Genomic DNA, 21,253 nt, shown 5'->3' with positions numbered 1-21,253 from the left:
CTATCTTCAAATAAAACTTTAGTCAAAAAACATGGTTTATAATCAAGGACCATGTTTTTCACATTCATAGATTGCAAGCGGTAATCTTAATTTTTCCAAAAGTTCCTTTAGTATTACCTTAATAAATTGTACAATAACAACAACATGACCGACATCTACCATTTTTTTCACCTATTGTGATTTATTAAAGATAGATAAAAGTTTCAATCAATAAAGTAACTTAAAAAATAAAAATATATGTCAAGAAAAACACATTATTATATTTTATTTATATATAAAAATAAATAATTTTTTTCATTATCTCCCTTAACCAGTTATATATGTTACATTTCTTAAATATTAATTTATATATTATATTATAAGAAAAATGTTATTTTGCTTTTAAATGTCTTTAACAGTAATATTATAGATTAAAAATATTCCCACAAACACACAAATTTAATGTTATGATATTTTGTATATTTTAAATAGTTATTTTTAAAATATTAATCTAATAAGTTTGATACGATATTTATCATTATTAAATTTATAAGTTGAATTTATCATTAAAAAATTATCTATTTGTATTTTAAAACTAAATAGTTATATATATATATATATATATATTATAATTATTTAATATTTAATGTTATGATAGTTTTTATATATGTTTTGGAGGAAAAATTTTTAATAAGAAATTGACATGTGGCACTTTAATTATATATTTAATATAATTTGTTTCCCATTAAAACATTGAATAACATAACATGTTAATGAATTTAAATTTATTTTAATATGGTTATATGATTAATTAACATATATTACAATAATAACATATCTAATAATAATAACATATACAATAATGCTATCCCAAGTGGTATGTATTATCCAAAGCTATATTTTTAAGATTTGAAAAAAAATTATTTGTTTTTTACATTATTTCCTTTTTTTCCAAGCATGCCCAAGTCTTAAATTATGTAAATTAAAAAAAACAAATCATAATTATAGGTGAAAATAAACATTACATGATGTTGGTCTTAGCATAATCCTATTTAGTCATTATTGTTAACATCATTTGATTATCGTTGCTTTAAAATAACAAATAGCATAATTAAATGAATATTTTTAAAATCAAGAACTTTATTTACTAACATTATCAAATAAAAAAAATAGTAAGTGTAAAATTTACCTGATTTCCTAAATGAGGGATAGCTTTAATCTGGCAAGCTTAAGACAAAATCTTAATTTTGCTGTAAACTATTTATGAATCAAATCGAAAAGTTATCGCATTGTTAAAATGTAATGACATCCTTTCATAATAAATGAAGGATCAATTTTCTTTTATTTTGTTTCTTGTATAAGACTGTAAAAAGTCAAAAACAAATCACTGAAAATCTGCGTTAAACATTGTAGAAGTCAAGATTGCTTTGCACCTACTTTGCAACAAATTATATGCGATTTCAGATGAAGTCAACAATTGTGGCCCATGCTTCCATGCAAGTGGGTCCCATTAGAAAAAATTAAAAAAAATTAAACATCCATCAATCAGAGAATTGATCAATAAAATAATCAATAAATTCGAGGGTTTTGATAATGATGCTGGTAAAGCTGGCATCACATTAAATCTTTAAAAAAAAATTCTTTTACTCACATGTCCAACAACTATAGCAACACATGGAATAGTGTATATTTATTCAAAAGTGGGGACCTTCAAACAGGAATTCAATTGGAAAAAAGCCAACCCCAATAATTGCAATATGATCAAGGGCAGAAGCTAAGGAAATTTACACTCTGCTTGATCATCATTCCAACTCTTCCACTTTAACTTTAATCACATCAGAATATTTTTATTAACTCATTTGAATTTGATATTACTAATAGGAGGTTCATTCAAACTTCTTTTGATTGATTTCCTCACTGATAAACTTCATATTGCCACCACCACAATAAATTTTTTGCTCATGCTTAATTGAGAACTGGAAAACTAATGCCTTATCCTTATTATTGAACTCTGACAACTCTGCCGAAATGGCATAGAAATGATAATCCTCAGTAGTTTGAATACTTGTAGTTGAAAATCATAATCAAAACATCAAGGACGTTTTAGTTTATGTGGAAGATCAAAAGTCATAGTTTCAATGATGTATTAGATAATTAAAAAAGATTAGACAAATATACCTTTAGTTTATGTGGAAGATCAAAAGTCATAGTTTCTATTTGCCAAAAGTTCGATTCCATTCCCCGGACATGTAGTCTTGCTTCCTCCAATCCGATATTACCCACCGATCCTCCCATCCATCTAAGAAGCACATAATTCATCAAAAGTGATGGTAAAACACCAATGTAACATCTCCAAACCTCAAAGATGCATATGTTCAGAAGAAAAAAGATTCAAAAAATAAAAAAAAATACAACGAAATCAAATTGATACTAAGCCTTTAGTTACAACTAAAATCTTGTAATCTATCTCAAACTAAAACAATTAATAAACAAACAGGAAAACAAACAATCTGAATACACTATCACCCAAAAAAAGTGATTTTTTAATGATAATGCAAAATACAAGCAAGATCAGATGATAGGAGGATGAAAACAGTTAGTATTCCTATTCTTTTCCTAAAGAAATTCAATATGTTTCCAATTCCAATCATTTATAAGAACAACTTCCAAAATTTCTTTCTCTTGATAGTAAAGGTTATAAACAAACCTGAACTACACCATTCTTTGAATATTAGTGCATGAATATCATGATAAATTCTAAGAAAAGAAATCAATTAGAACTTCTAAAATGACAAAATGACTGAAATACATAGATAATCACGCAACAAATTATCAGAAAAATAGGAAAAAAGAAAAATTAGTAACAAAAAACTTGAAAAGATTGTTCCTTTGGTATTCCTCTTTGACAATAAAACCATCAAAAATTACAATTTCCCATCAATTTAAAGAGAGCCCATCAAATCTAAGCACTCATCAAACCCTGAATCTTACCATAAAAATGCTCCTCGAAGAAGACCTCACCAGAGGCTGCAAAGAAGTAAACAACCAAGAAGATGAAAGAAAAGACCTCAACTTTTCTCCACGCCATTGCTATAGAGATTTAAGAACCTCAGCTCTCTCTCTCTCTCACTCCAATGAAGGATTTATGGCTTCTCCCCCAATATCTCATCGATCCAAGAGTTGGATTTGGGTTAAAGGTCAGGGTCATCGAAGGGGGTGAAAGGAGCAGGCTTGAAAGGAGCGGGCTTGGAGGAAGATTCATCCCACTGCGGCTGGCTCCTTTGATGTTCTTGTAGATGAAGTGGTAGTTTGCCATTGCCGAGATTTAGAGTTGAGAACCAGAAGTCGCAAGGTTTCCTTTGAAAAAATGTTAGGTTTAGGGTAGCATTAGAGAGAAGATGGAAATAAAGTTAGAAGTGATGTTTAGATCGGTCATAGGGTTATGGTTTTGGTGAGAGGGGCAATGGAGAAGGCGAGAAGAAGAAGGAGAGGAATAGGCAGAAGTGAGGAAGAAGGAGAGGGAAAGGCGGAAGTGATAAGGACATGAACCAATGGCAGATGGACAAATGACACGTTAAAAAGAAAGCTGAAAGGAGGAGATGTTAATTTGGGAAATAACTTTAAGAGTAAGTATATATTTTGTGGCGTATAGGTTATCTATCAAAACCATTCTTTTAAATTAATTATAATAAAGGAATTTTTTAAAAAATATAAATAATGCTATAACATATGTCCTATATGAAGTATACTATATAATAAGTAATTGGAAAACATAATATAAATAAAATAGACATTGGTAAAAAAACAGAGAGAGGATAGGGGTTGATAAGTTATCTTATGTTAACTCAGTTGTCCATAGATTATACTAAGTTGTATAATACTGTGCATATTATTATTATTATTCATGTTACTTAATGCAAAAAATGCATTTATGCATTTTTTTCAGTTGATGTGGAATCCTTTTGTTTTTGAAGGAAGAATAATTTGATCAAATTATGCTATTATGTTTACATTGCAAATTTAATGATTTGTTTCTAAATGCACTCATGTTATATAGATCCAAAAGCTTGACTAGAAGTGGTAAGATGATTTGAATGTTTGCAAAATCCTTTTGAGGTAAGAATTTTCTTATATTATTTTATACTTATATGATATTTATATTGTGTGAAGTTAGTATCTTACTACTGTTTTTTAATTTATTTCATGATGATCATCTTACTCCAATTATGTTACAAAAGATTCATGCAAAATATAAAAATGGCTAAGAGCCGTGATATTAAAAAGACTGATTTATTACCCGTGGTAAGTAAATCAGAGGTTGCATGTAACAAAATAAGATGAATGGATAGTATAAATGCTAAAAGAATGCATAGTAGAAATAATAACAGAATTAATAGTGTGCTTGGAGGTGTTAATAAGCCAATGATCAAATATCTTCAATCGTATTGTTATCTTGACGCTGATGGTGAAGTTGATGTTGAGTCTATACTACAATTAAACTCACGTGAACTTGATGGTGGTTTTAGAACCCATTTCAGCAAAAATCCATTTTCTAATATAAATGGGTCATGTTCTAACGCTGATGCTTCAACAAGTAGAATAGAATATGTGTTTTGACTCTTAGAATATGATCTACTAATGACCAACAATGAAAATATTTCTACTGATCATGATATCAATCTTTCACCATTCATATTTTTATGATTATGCCCTCAAATGCCAATGAGGATACTTGTATTAGGGATTTTCATTTGTATTATACATTATTATTATTATTATTAGTAGGCATTTATTTTGATGTTCATATAAATCTTGCGATGACATTTTAATTAGTTTTGAACATCATAGTCCATGTGTATTAAGTTAAACCTTTTACTCTTTGTGGAATAAAGAGGAGGGCACTAGAAGGGTTTGGTACTTATGCACTTAAATAATTCACAAATCGGAGAATCTTTAATTGGGTGTTTAAGGTTCGTAAGGATTTGTATGGCATATAGTTTTACAAAGAGTGCTAATTGAACACTATGGAATAGTGGGAGTATATATTATAAATACATCACTGGAATTGGTGTATTTGAACATGAATTGCAACTATTTTTCACATGGGTTTTACTCTTAGACAGTTAATGATTGGGATTGTTAGTTATGATCATATGAGTGGACCTTAGACCTGACTGAGGTTTCACGATCACAATAAACTTGTGATGTATAGTCAGTTACTAGAGTTGTTAGGTTAAGTTTACCTTTTGGTAGGGCCGACCTCGAAGTGCGACTATGTCGGGTAAGTAGTAGTTGTGAGTGATCACCAAGAAGGAATCCATTCTCTTAGAATTAAATGAATTAGTATCCTATACAATTATAAGTATGTGAGATTAGAAGACTTTGGCCACGGCAGTCAAACTAATTGTGTAGGGTACGAAGGGTAGTTTGGTAATCTTACTCTGCTATGGTTATTGGCGTACTATCAAGTTTAGTGAGTTTGACCATTATCATGGCTCTCACTCGATTGGGATACAAGAACGAAGGGTTTATATACATATGGTAATCATAATCAGAAAGATTCGTAATGATCTACTCATTTGTGTTCAATTGGGTTAGCACATGAGGTCACAGGGTTGGCTAGGTGTCACCCACGTCCTTTGATATCCTCCCATTGCCAATCAAAATGAACCTAGGGAGTCACGCTTAAAAGGATAAAGAATCAGTCTCATTTTAAGTGCAAGGGTAAAATTGTCAATTAACAATTTTACTTCATGGGATGAGTGATATTGTAAATTGGTCTAGGGTTTTTGTCTTAAGTTTAAATTTTGATTTAAATTTGATGGAGTCGAATAGTTAATCAAAATTATAAGGACTTAAAGATAAAAGTAGTTTTAGTTACATTAAAACTCATATTTCTAATGGAACTTCTATGATAATGTTTATCATATTATGAATGTTCATATTTTGAATAGAGCTTCATAATTGAATAATGTTTATCGTGTTTTATGAAGGCTCTATAAATATAACTCTTCTCTAAACTTAGTGGCAATAAATCAATTCTTTAGTGAGAAAAATCCCCAATCTCTCTCTTTCTCTCTAACCCTAGCAGCTATTTGGAGTAGAAGAGGAGATTGTTTCTCAATTTCGACCTGTGATCTAGAGACTTGGGACTTTCGTTCAGTGCTAGAAGATCTATGACAATCCGAGGGACATATTCAGTACATCAAAGTAAAGGTTTTCAAATATCAAGAGATAATTTTCTAGGCTTTTCAATTAAAATAGAGTGTTCATTAAAACAATTAGATGATATCACAATTTTATTCTTGCTTCCGCATGCCTCTGATGGTATTATATAATTTTATGATATTTCCTAATTAACAATATTAATACAAGTAATTCTGGTGCTATTTTAAACAATCGGTATAAAAATAAGCCTTTACCTTCTTTAGTCATTCCCCATATTTCTATTATCATTCCTTCTGAAATAGCTACATCTACAATTTAAGCATCCTCAACTTTCTCAAATTGACAATTTCAAAATTTTCACATATATGGTTGTATAGATTGTTCTTCTCTTGATGTTTGTAACAGGAACGATATTTCAACCTTCATACTTTGGTGGGACAACTTTTAAATGTCCATTTTACAATGCATCCATGTGGTATGATGAAAGGATTAAGCTATCCAAATCTACTTCAAATTCTAAATTTAATATGTGTTGCAAGCAAAGACTTATTTGTCTTCCACCACAAAAACCAACACTACCTTTTTTAAGATGATTATTTGATGGTAATGGTGGAGTAAGAAATTCAAAATTTAAAGAGCAGATTAGAATATACAACTCACAATTCAATTTACTTCACTTGGTGGTATTGTTGATAATAGTGTCAATCAAAAACCTGGGCCTTATGTATTCAAGCTATCAAGACAAAATTATCATAGAATGGGGTCTCTGCTTCCAACTGCTGGGCGAAGAGCTAAATTTGCACAGCTATACATGACTGAATCGGATGCTGAATTAGATTATAGAATGTCATGCTTTCATTTTGATGATGGTGTTTAAGGATTGGATAATGATATCATATGCGGATTAAGTAATATGTTGGATGAGTACAATGAGATTGTCAAATTTTTCCGGAGTGCAAGAGAAGTTCACATGCAATTTACAGAAGATTGCTTTCATCTAAATATACCTTATGAAGAATCTCCAATACGAAGTAAATTACGAAGGGAGTGTTTAACTATGAGAGAATATTATGTTTACTTGATTCAACAAAGAAATATTGAGAATAATACCTTGCTTAGAGGAGGTTGACTTTTCCAACAATTTATAGTTGGTTGTTATGCTATAATTGAAGACACAAGATTAAGATATATAAGAGAGCACCAAACATCATTGAGGACTGAAATGTATAAGACTATTAGAGATGCGACCGGTCAAGAAGATCTACAATGCAATAGTATTGGGAAGTCTATTATTTTACCTACAAGTTTTATACCAGGCCCGAGGTATATCTTTGAGAAATACCAAGATGCAATGGTTATTTGCAGATTTTGTGGCTTCCCTAAACTATTAATTTCATTCACTTGCAATCCTCGATGATCAGAAAAAATAGATGCATTGAGTGCTATATTATAGGCCAATATCATGAAGATAGAGCTAACACAGTCTCAAGGGTTTTCCGGATATAACTACGTCATTTGATGGATGATCAGATGAAAAACCATCACTTTAGACCTGTAAAAGAAGATAAATTATGTAGAGTCCTAATTTTTTGGAAAAAAAATTAGTTTGGTTGATTACAAACTTAGTTATATTTGTTTTTCTTCTTTTTATAGTTGTTTATATAGTCGAATTCCAAAAACGAGGGTTGCCACATGTCTATATCTTATTATGGTTGGAAACAGCTTCAGAAATTGATAATATAGTTTCTGCAAACCTTCCTAATAAAGAATATGATCCTATTGATTATGATGTTGTAAGTTCATTTATGATACATGACTCATGTGAATTAGCAAATTCACAAGCACCATGTATGAAAAATGAAAGATGCAAAAAATTCTACCCAATGGCATTTTGCAATTCAACAACGATTAATAAAGATGGATTCCCTCAATATCTGAGAAGGGATACGCCGGCAACCACATCACAGAATGCCATTAAATTAGATAATCGATTTGTTGTTCCTTATAATATTGATTTGGTTGTACACTATCGAGCACATATCAATGTAAAATCTGTAATTTGACAAGAGCAGTTAAATATCTATTCAAATATATCAATAAAGGCCCAGACAGAGCAAGAGCTATGTTTGAAGCATCAACATCATCGATCAAAATAGATGAGATACAAAATTATTTAGATTGTATGGAAGTACATAATGAATGACAGATCAATTGGAAGAGTAATCTATGTACATCCAGTTGCATAAGAGTTGCATTGTTTGCGCTTATTGCTTAACGAAATCAATGGTGTAAGGAGTTATGAAGATCTCCGAACAATTATTGAGGTTATATATGCAATATACAAAGAAGCTTACTTTGCCCTTGGTATAATAGGAGATGACTCAGTATGGTCAAATACCTTGATACAAGCTGCTCATTAGGCCACTGATGCACAACTAAGATAACTTTTTGTGACGATAATATTATTTTGTGATGTAGGAGACAAGAAAACACTGTTTAAGAAACATTGGTAACTTATATCAGAAGATATACACTATAGACTTTGACAAACATTTCATATGCCTATTTATAACATTTTAGATGAGTACTTGAAAAACTATCTATTAGTTGCTCATGAAGATCTTCTGAATAAACACTCTTCATTCCTTGAGGAGAATGATTTACCTCAACCACAATTACTGAACATGAACTGAACATGAATAATTTAATTGATTGACTGCTTCAATAAGAATTAAACTACAATATTCCTGAGCTTCAATAAGATCACTTATCAATGTTTGCAAAATTAAATGTTGAACAATTAGCTATCTATAATCAAATAAAATAAGTTGTGAACAATAATAGAGGAATGTTTTTTGTATATGGCCATGGTGGGACTGGTAAAACCTTTACATGGAACACCATCATTAATGATGTCACGCCCCGACCCGCGGGCCCGCCACATGACAACCGCAGCGACGATCCCGAGGAGGGACACACACCACTCAACCCTTGAGTCATCGCAAGGCTCACAAACTCATGGTAAACAACACCACAATAACAAAGGTACCAAAAGCAAAACTTTCACTCAAAAAGTCAACCGAATAGTGAAAGATATACAAATCACAGATACAGGGTTAAGAACACTAGTGGGTCCACTGCAATCATACAATGTAACCTGATTAGCAGTAAATAAACAACCTGACTTGGGATACAAATTGCCAATCACTTTGCCTCGCTATGACGACCAGAACCACTAAAACCTGGAAGAGAGGAGGGGGGTGAGTAACCATAGTAACTCAGTGAATGGGTTAGCACAAATCTAAAAGAATATCAAAACAAATCGATGAAATATATTAAACACGATATACAATAACATAAATGAACTGGAACGTTTCACATTCACAACACAATGAAAATGCAAGATAAGAAACCTTGGTATTTAAAAACCAAAACATAGGTTCTCACGAGTATAGATAAAACTTTAGCATGTAAAAAAAAAACAAATGCTTGGATATAAGTTACCAAAATGAGTAAAAGAACCAACTTAAACAAATAAAATTCTCAATCAAATATGCAATGGCCTAAAATCACTCTCCCCAACATTAGCCGCCGTCGCGACTAAGTTGAGAACCGTCAAGGTCTTCGTACCCTTGACGTTAGCCCACCGGTCCCGTGTGGTGACCCCGGGATCCCGATGTATCATCCAATCAGGGCTCTACGCTTCCACCTGATCTGGACAGATCAACACTCAGGTCCACCACGCCACCTCTAAAGGCTAGCCCGTAGGGATCCACTACTGCAATAGTCGGGCCTTAGCCCGCCGTCACCATCCAACCAACATGTAGATGTAACAATAATACAAACTGTATAAATCATATCACATGGTCCTTATCCAGGACAAGCATTCACATCTCAGAAATACACATTATTTCCCACAAAGCCAATGTCAAAAGCATAACAAAACATATCAACTTTCATAAAGTATTTCGATCACTATATGCTAATATGTTCAAAAATGTTTCTGTCCAAATGCCAAGAATAGCACAATAACACGTGAAGCTTTGCAAGTTGATTGAAACATTTCTTTAGACAATAAAACCAAATAACATTAAATTTACTGTAATATCCACAATCCAGAAGAACATGCCATTCAGAAATGAAAACCTTTTTGTCTTCGTAACCATAAATATCAAAAGCATACTTATACAAGTGAGAGGTTTTACAAACCATTTCTAAAAGTAGATGCCAATAATGTAGAAAAGAAACATTGAGTTTGAAATATAATAAAAATTTATCAGAACAAACATGGTGTTTTGTCTAGTCAAACATCAAGTTACTTAGGAGCCGTTTGGTTCGCGGTAATGTAGAAAGATTACCACGTGTTACGTGGTAATCTGAAAATATTACCACGTTTGGCATTGCACCGGTGGTAATGTGGATGGTAATATCACATTACCAACTTATAAATATTACCAAGAAAGTGGTAATCCTATTACCACCAAATTTGGTGTCTATCTTGGATTACCATGGTAATCTTATAACTTTTTATATTTTAACAAATTGATTACCATGACAACCAAACACGGTAATGAACTATTCACGGTAATAAGAGTTCCCAACCAAACATGGTTATATTAAATTACCGCAATATTCCCAACCATATAATATTCCCACTCATATTACCATGGTAATCTCGTTACGTGGTAATATGTCATTACCACGAACCAAACGGCCCCTTAGGATCATTTTAGCTTTCTCTTTCTTCAGCTCACTAAGTGTTCCTCCAAATACAAGATTAATCCCCAAAGTCTAGTCAATCACAACCTCTAAATACTTTACAAGTCATGAAAATATGTTCATCTCATCACATATATTACACATGTCAATATGCATATTGATCCAATCCTACTTTACACATCATCAGATATTTACTTCCACAAGTCTTCACTATTCAACCTTTTCTTGTCCTCAATCATATCTTAGATCCTTATCATGGTGTCATTACCTCAACATCAATATTTACTTCATCGATTAATAATATCATTGTCAAAATACTCAAAAATTAACTATCTCCTCTTAGTAGCATTAAATCAAACTATTATTAGAAATTCACAAGAATATTCAGTTTTGTAATCTAACACTTGTCACATATAACTTAAGCTATTCATCATCAACCTTCTAAAGAAATTCCATTTAAAATAATAATCATAATCACTGACATCCACCCTGTAGATACCACACTATGATCGCACTACAATTAAGCACCCTACACTATGCTCACAAGAACAAACCTCATCAACTTTGATAATTCTACAACATAAGTATAATTATGTCATTCATGGTTCTCAAATATTGCAAAGAAGATATTAGCATAAATCTCACTAACTACCCAAAATCATGTATAAGGTTCCACAAGTCATTCAATTTCCAACATGCTAGTGTAATTATATATCTTAGCATTTAAGGCTTCATCAAGTTCCATGTACCATATGTATCATATCATGCCTCAAACTTTAGAAATTATGTATCACTAGGGAGATTAAATCATCCATTGAACATACAAAATCAATTTCACTTATAACACATAAACTCTATGAACTCGTTGTAATAATCAACAATTTCCATTCATTCACCAAGCATGTATGCCCTCAAGTTCAATCTCAACTAACACAAGTACATCACCAGTAAGCTTTCTCATGATTTTTCAAAAAAATAAACCATAAGTCATTCCAAATAAACCATAGTCTCTAGTGGTCATCTACACTTTCTTTTCTCCTATAGCTTGTAATTTAAAAACATGATAAAGCCATGGAAATCATTTCAGAAAAACAAATAAAATATTTTTGATACTCAATTAGAATTGTACACTCAACATAACCCACTCACAGAACATGTTGCCTCGCGTGGAGACGCGCACACTGATTGGCGGTTTCCTTCCCCTTGGAGGGTGCTTCGCCACCTAGATAAAAAGAGGGAATCCAAATACTAATGAACACAAGAATGATAGCTAAAAGAAAATGCATGCAAATGAATTTATACATGTCTAATACGAAACCTTAGGGTTTTAGGGCAAAACATTATCATTTTGAACCCAAACGACCTCAGAATGGAGTAAATCTAGTACCAATAAGTTCAGCGAATGAAGAGTTTCAAATTGGATCAAAGAAATACAAGAAAATGCCAAAGTTTTTTCGGTGCTACAGTAACTTCGGGATTGCTGCAGTAAAACTCGAACCTTACAAATGATTTTCTCTCATTTTACAACATCAAACGGTGGAATTTTGCCACAATTTTCATGAATAACTATTGACAACATCAAGGGCTTCATTTTAAGCCCAAAAACTCCCACAAATCATGGAAAATCTAAGGGTTTAGTCTAGGTTTCTATACAATGGAAATACGGAAGAAATACATACTAAAACTCGGATAAATGCTCTTACCTTACTCAAGAGGATATGAGAACTAAATTTTCGATGTTGGTTCGCTGGAATTGGTCACTGGAAATAGTTTCTATATTTTGAGGGTTCGGCCGGCATGAAGAAGCAAAGTAGGAAAAGGAAAGGAGAAGGAAAAGAAAAGGATTTTGATATTAACTCTCGGTCTGCTACAGTGTCAGGTTGTTACAGCGCTGGGCTGCTGCAGTGACATTCTTGCTACAGTATTGGGATGCTACAGTACCAGACCGAATCAATAGTGTTGGGCTGCAAAACTACAGAAATAAGCTGGTTTAACTGCAGTAATGGGATGTTACAAAAATTTTCTTCTTTTCTAAATTACTCTATTGCCCCTCTAACACAGGAATGAGAACAAAATCCAAATGACCGAATTGCCACCTGTTTTTGGCAGGATTTTCGCACATAACCCACTGTGCAATCCAGTAAAAATCTATTAATGCAGAATGACTATTTTACCCTAATGCATTCACAGAAATAAGAGAAGATCCTAGGTCCAAATTTGGACCGGGTACAACAAATGATATTCGTGCTGAAGGAAAGATTGTACTAGCTGTTGCTTCGTAAGGAATTGCATCACTTTTATTACTTGGAGGTAGAATTGTCCACTCTAGATTCAAAATCCTAATAAATATTGGAGAATACTCTACATGTAGAATCAACAAGCAAACTAAACTGACAATATTGATTGAAGAAACAACTTTGATTGTTTGGGATGAAGCTCCTATGGTTCACAGGAATTGTATTAAAGTATTAAAAAAACTTTACAAGATCTTCTCTCAGAGTCAATACCATAAGCATCTACAAAACCGTTTGGAGGCAAAACAGTAGTTCTTGGTGGGATTTCTGACATATCCTACCAATTATTCCATATGGCAGCAAAATAGATATCATAAATGCTACTATAACCCAATCACAACTTTGGAAAGAATGCAAAGTATTAAAACTCAAAACTAACATGAGACTGCACAGAAACAACCTTGATGAAAAAAGTCCAAACCAATTAAGAGAATTTGCAGAATGGTTGTTACAAATTGGTGATGCTAGAATTGCATCTATTGAAAGAAATCATAGTGATCTTGATAAAGGAGTTTGGATAAAAATTCCACAAGATCTATTAGTTGAAGACTTAGGTAATCCAATACAATCAATCATTGAAGCTATTTATCCACAATTCTAGCTGAACTATGTAAAGCCATAATACTTAAGGCAAAGAGCTATAGTCATATCATGCAATGAAATTGTTGATATATTAAACGAAACAATCAGCAACAAAATTGAAGCTGATGAGCAGAAGTATTTAAGTTCAAACTACATCTCTAAAGCTTCTACATCTGTTGAAGCATATGCGCCATTATATACAACTGAATTCTTATATGCATTAAAATTTGTAGGCATACCGAATCATGAGATTACTTTAAAATTGGGTAGTGTGATATTGTTGATAAGAAACATTTGCCAAGCGAATGACCTTTGCAATGAAATAAGATTGATAACTACACAAATGCATCAGAACATTTTGAAGGCAAGAGTTATTTTCAGATCCAACATAGGCAAAAGGTGTACATTCCTAGAATTATTATACCTGTGTAAGAAGGCAAATAACCATTCATCATGTGCCAAAAGCAATTCCATGTTAAACTTTCATATGCAATGATTATAAACAAAAGTCAAGAGCAAGCACTTGATTTAATAGGTTTATTCTTACCCAAGTCTGTATTTTCACATGACGAACTCTATGTTGCATTGTCTAAAGTATCCTCTACTACAGGAGTAAAGGTTTGGATTTTTGATGATACAAGGAAGAATACAAACAAAACATAGAATGTTGTCTAGAAGGAAGTTTTTGATTTTATAGAGATTAATTCAAGTCCTGAATGTTGAAATTGTGTTATATTATAGTTACAATCATATACATATCCAAAGAAATATATATCAGGTTTGTTATCACTGATTATTTCTAACTTGTATATAATGGAAAATATCAAAACTTAAAATAAGAAATACTTAATAAATTATGTCTTTGCTGTTTTGTAAATAATTAACAACAAGTCTTTAGGAAATATCACAGCTAAAACCACCTGGCCAAAACCAGGTCATGAAAATTAGAATAACAAGAATATGGGATTATTATATTCCAACTTCAAAAAAATTTCTTGGTGTAGCATTCATAGCAACAGATACAAAGGTATTCACCATATATTGTCCTATCAATTTTTGTAAATACTATTTATATGTTTTTCTTTTAGAAATCATATCTATAAAAATGTCTTTCTCAGGGTGATGCCATCCATGTCCAAATAAGAGAAAATGACTATTCAAGATTCTGAGACAGGCTAATCGAAGGAGTAGTGTACCACATATCCAAATTTCAAGTTATTAAAATAGCTACTAGAAATTTATCCATAATGAGAGAATTTGCCATCTTTTTCACATCTAATACACTGCTCAAGTTAATCCCTGATGATACTACACCTTACCCAAGGCATTACTTTCAATATTTTGATGGAGAAAAGATGGCACCAGATGCAAATTTTGATAAATATTTGACAGGTAAACAAATATTTATTATTTATTCACATTTATTGTATTTTACAATTAAAATTACAATTCTAATATCTTATCAATGTTGCCAAATATATATAATCATGCTTTTACTAACAAAACTAAATCTATTTAAAAAAAATACATATGCAATTAGTACTTTGATTTCCATAGGAACAATTACTGCTGTTCAAATAACGACGTTTGGCAAAATTGTTCGAAAGAGAGATGTTTTCATCAAAGAGTGAAGGTAAGCAACAAGAAAATATCTTTGATTAAAGTTTGTACATTTGACATATATATACTTACCTAATATTCTAATTATTTTCAATTAAATAAAAAAAAAGGGCAATGAACTTAGAATAACTATATGGGAATCCTGCTTTCCTCAATTAAATGATCATGATCTGCTACAAATGTAATCAAGGCCTAAACTTATCATTGCTGGAATTGTTATTCAAACATTCCAAGGTGAGTACAAAATGTGATAATAAAAAATTATTGCTATACTTAAATACACAATCAACAATTACTATTATTTCAAACTATTTAACAGGAACCGTATATTTGGCTTCTACTTCGGCAACCCGAATCTATGTAAATCTAGATATACCAGAGACAAAAGTTATCAGAGAATAGTAAGACTAACACTTAAGAATTTTAAAACTAGGGAAAGAAACTAAATTTGATTTCCAAACTCACAACTTGCTTGTTTTATTTCACAAATTACCATTTGTGAAATAAAATAGTCAAGGAATTGAAAATCAATAAGTGCAGCTGCTATCTATACAGAACCAAAAAGCCACTTTGCATCAAAAAATGTGACAAGCTGAGTATGCAACAATTGATCAATTGTTGAAGTTTGACCCAACAATAATTGGTGTAAGTAAAACAACCATATCTTCAAGCTTAATTCCCTAATTAGTAAATTATGTAAATCTACACCTATTCATAAAGAACATAATTACTAATTTTGTTAAAAAAAAATATACATGTAGCTATGTTCAAATGTGATGATGGGTTGAGAAGATCGACATATCTAATGGTTGGTTTTACAACTCCTACAATGTTTGTAACAAAGGCCTTGCTGAATCAGGATATAGTTATTCTTGCTATAAGCACGGACCTATAGCTCTGAGTGTGTTGTAAGTATAATTAATAATTCCATGTTAAACCTAGCTTATTTAGCATAATTATATTAATTATTTGGATAAAATAATCATGTTAGAGGATGAGAAAACATATGATTATGAGAGATGAAACTGGAGATATGGAAATAACTGCCTTTGATAAACATGCAGAATCAATGGCAAACATAAAGCTTGATTTGCTGTGCGTGACAGAAGAGATCTCAAAAATAAAAGTGCATGAACAAATTTATAGTATGATCGACGAGAAATTTAGTTTAACTGTTGGTTTTTCACAACAAGCAATTAACTATGATGTGCTCACCTACAAAATTTACAATGCGAAATCTATTATTTTACATGGAGAAAGCTTGAAGGGGAAAAACTTGTACAACTAGTAATGGAAGGACCAACTGAGCAATCCACATCAGAAATTGATGAAGCAAGCAACAAGTGTAAAGTAATTGAACTACTAGAATCATCATCAAAGATTGAAAATTCCTTTAGATCTATGCATTGAAGCCTCAACAACAAAGAAACAAAGAAATACACCTAAGCAAAACCGAACGAGCATGAACACTTGCTTATGAGAAAAAAGATGAGATGGAATAACACTTTCAAATTCATATAAAAAGATATCATTGCTTTTCCTACAATGCAGTAATAATGATTAATGTTATTTTATCCTTCAATAGGATGAAGGTGAAAGAATTATGTCATGCTATGTTTGGCTAGATAATTGCTATGCATGTCTTTAGTAATTTCAATAGTGTAGATAAAGCTTTAAGCTTTTTTAGGTTTAAGAAATTTGCATAGGACATAATAAAGCTTTGAAAAAATGACAAATTAACCAAGGTTTACAAGCTCAAAAGGAAAGGTATGCTTCCACGATTACATTATTACATACAACTTAACAACATATAAAATATTAGATGAATAAATTATTATCTTTCAAAATAATTATTTAATTACTTTCACCGATGATATTATTTTTACAAACTTTTATTTGTCATATTTAGTTATTGCAATAAAAGAATACTTTTTTACTTCCAAAGTTATTTTATTGGGTTGTTACATATTGTTAAAAACTATTTCAAATATCAAAAAGGGAAATAATTATAGTTGTTTTTGTTACTTATAGACTTTACTATGTTTTTAAATATAAAAAATATAACAAATTAACAATAGAATGCGTGAATATTGTGAATATTCCACATGAATATATTCCATATGTAAACTATATATACATATCTATTAATATCTAAAAATTAAAATGGAAAAAATATTATTATGAAAATGTTAACATAAACCTATTATATAGATATAAGAATAAAATTAGCATAATCATCTTCATTTAATCTAAAATAACATTCTTAAAGTCGTTTTATGCCTATCTTTCTTCTGCCTTAAGGTTTAAATTGAAGTTTAAAATATATTTGTTTCTTATCTCTTAATTATATACATTTTAGACATTTTTCTTCTTGAGCATCAAGATCATTTTTATTATCCTTCCATCATTCTATGTTAATAAGAAAATAAAAACCAAGAGGAAAGCTTAATATATGATTTTTTATTTTGATTTGATTTGATTTGTTTTTTTTTTGTTTTTGGCTAAAGTATCTAAATGAAGCCATTTTCATCATTAAATGAAAAATATAGCATATTCCAGTAATATATTTTCCAAACTTTCACATCTGAAAAATATACTTCCCATATTGAAATTGATTTACAAAAATTACATTAACAATGGTTTTTTTTTTTACAAAATTTACACCATCTTTGCAATTTTTCTTTTTGATATATTCAACCAGCAGTATTAGCGCGGGTCTTTAAACTAGTTTACAACATAAATTATAATATTAAACATATTATATATGTTAAATAAAATTTGAAGGAAATAATTTTTCATTGCTTGACACATGGCAAACAACTATTTTACTTACATATATATAAATGTATGAATACATAATATGGTATGATCAAATTGCTAGTAACATTGGTTTTGCTTAAAAAAAACTTAAGGCACTACCATCAAAAGTATATATATCTTGTTAATAAAATATTGTTGGTAACATGTAGCTATAAATCAAAGTCAAGAATAACAACTCACCTAATGAAAGGTTGGTGAGTTAGTTAAGTACTCTTAATCACATCACACTTTTGTCTATAAAAGGGTAAGAGCATGAAGGCTTTCATGTAGGAATGGGGGTGGGGCGGAGAATCCCCGTTCCCCGCGGGGCCCCGCCCCGACGGGGCGGGGATTCCCCGAAACATCCCCCCCGCGGGGCGGGGAGCGGAGAAAAATTCCTCCCCACCTAGCTCCCCGCGGGGAACCCCGTGGGGAATCCCCGCGGGGATTCCCCAAAAGAATATATTATATATTTTTAATATACTTATTAAACATTATTTCAACATTAACATAATATTATATATATATAATCAATAAATATTTATTTGTTAATATTTTTAGTTATTATTATGGAACTCACAATTATTTCATACAACTTATTAACTATTTAAATTTATATATTTCATTAAAACATATTTATTTAATAAAATCTTAAATTATTTTAATAAAATTATTATATAATAAATCTACAAAATTAAAATTCAAACTTCTAATTTTCAAATTTCTAATATTCATAAAAACTAATTATTTATTTAATTTAAATGAATTGGATAATTAGGTAATTGTAATTTGTCTAGATTTTTTTATTCAAATATCCATGTGTTGCTACATATAAGCATTATATTTTTTTATTCAAATATCCATTTTGATCTAGATTTTTTTCATCATACATTATATTTTTTTTATTTTTCAATTGTATATAGCATCTTTAGCATGTGTAATATAAATGCATTAGAAATATTATAGTTATTTATAGAAAAATTTTTATATTAATGTTTTTGCGAGGCGGGGGATTCCCGTGAGGGCGGGGATCCCCATGGGGAGTGAGCGGGGAGGATTTTTTTCCCCACGGGGAATTTTTAACGGGGAATCCCCGCCCGTGGAGGCGGGGATGGGGGACGGGGATCCCATTACCCGCCTCGCCCCGCCCCACTCCCATTCCTACTTTCATGCACCATTCAGCTGAGAAGAGAGTGAGGGTAAGAGAAAAAGTGAGAGAAAAATAGTGAGAAGAAGAATTAGAGTGTTTCTGCTGCTTCTATTACAGGAGGGAATAAGAAAAAACAACTTATTCCCTCCTGTAATAGAAGTAGCTCAACTTATTCTCTTCTATAATAGAAGCATCACAAACTCTCTCATTCTTCTTCTCACTATTTTTCTTCTACTTTCTCTCACACCGTCACTCTTTTCTCAGCTGAATGGTGCATGAAAGCCTTCATGCTCTTACCCTTTTATAGGCAAGAGTGTGATGTGATTAAGGGTTAATTAACTCACCAAACCTTAATTATGTGAGTTGCTATTCTTGACTTTGACTTTAGCCACATGTTAGCCACAATGTTTGACTAACATTTCTCCCACGTGAAGATTTGATTGACAATCAATCAGATCTTCACACCATTCTTTCTACTTTGCCATTTGATGTTGCTTACGTTTTTGCCCGGTCACATGAGGATCGATGGCTAACATGTGGCTACAAATCAAAGTTCAAAATAACAACTCACCTAAATAAGGGTTGGTGAGTTAATTAACCCTTAATCACATCACACTTTTGCTTATAAAGGGCAAGAGCATGAAGGCTTTTATACACCATTCAGCTGCGAAGAGAGTGAAGGTGAGAGAGAAAATGGGAGAAAAATAGTGAGAAGAAGAATTAAAGGGGTTTTGTTGCTTCTATTACAGGAGAGAATAAGCTGTTGTTCTTCTTGTTAATAGAAATATTATAACTTCTATTTTTTACTATAATGAAATCTTTTAATTTACGAGTGGTTTTTATCCTAATTTATTTAGGGGTTTTCCAAGTAAAATCTGTGTCCCTTATCTAAATTGTTATTATTTTCAAATACTTTTACTTCAACTCTACTCTACCCAGTTCCATAATTTCACAACATATATAAATATATATATATAATTTATTTGAAATATTTTTTTTTTTTACTTCTATGAATTCTATAAATTGTTTTATAGTTCTTAAATCATTTACTTCCCTTGCTAGATTATTAGAGATGAAGTAGGCCAATAAAAAAAAAACAGACTTTTTGAGTTGCACTTATTTGCCTTTTAACAAAATTTCAGACATTTTACATTTTTTTTTTTTGAATAATAGACGATAAGCGTCTTTTTTATATGAATATAAACAGTACCGAACAGTACTGGAACTCGGATATACAGTATATGTATAGTATGATAATAGTATAAAAATCCCGGATGAACAATATATGAACAGTACTGAGAACAGTACTGTCGGAGGAGGGATTTGAACCCATGACCTCCCCTTTTACACTTTGGTGTCAAACAATGGTTTGACTACATTTTACATTTTTTTTTGCCAATGATTTCTTTTATTATATCTCCATTATTGCATGAATCCCTCCATGCTATAAAAAATACTAATAATTTATATAAAACAAAAGATATTATATTAATAATTAATGTTAGGACATATTATAGTTACATACTTAAAAAAAACTATTCTTCATGAATACAATCTCAATGATATTGATTTTTGATTGACCTTAGTTTGAACTTCCTATTTATAGTAAAAAAATTTATTATATTAAAAATAAAAATAAGATAAAATAATATTTTTATCAATTGTAAAAATATATTAATTTTAGAAATTGAATTAGTAAAATAGGTAAATAAATTAATTTTCATATACATGAGATAAGATAGCTTATGAAAAGTTATTTTAAAATAAAATAACTTAATTTAATATATCATATATTATAAATATTACTCCCGCTGTTCTTTTTTATCTGTCATGGTTAATCGAATTTCACGTATCAAGAAATTCAATTACTTCACAAAATTTTATAAAAAATTAATTATTTTTTTCAAAATTACTCCTAATTTATATCTTTAAATTTCTTTTT

Source organism: Dioscorea cayenensis, chromosome 7 (genome assembly GCF_009730915.1).
Source record: "Dioscorea cayenensis subsp. rotundata cultivar TDr96_F1 chromosome 7, TDr96_F1_v2_PseudoChromosome.rev07_lg8_w22 25.fasta, whole genome shotgun sequence".
Taxonomy (NCBI): domain Eukaryota; kingdom Viridiplantae; phylum Streptophyta; class Magnoliopsida; order Dioscoreales; family Dioscoreaceae; genus Dioscorea; species Dioscorea cayenensis.
The sequence above is the reverse complement of the archived record's forward strand: the minus strand, read 5'-3'. Positions refer to the sequence as shown.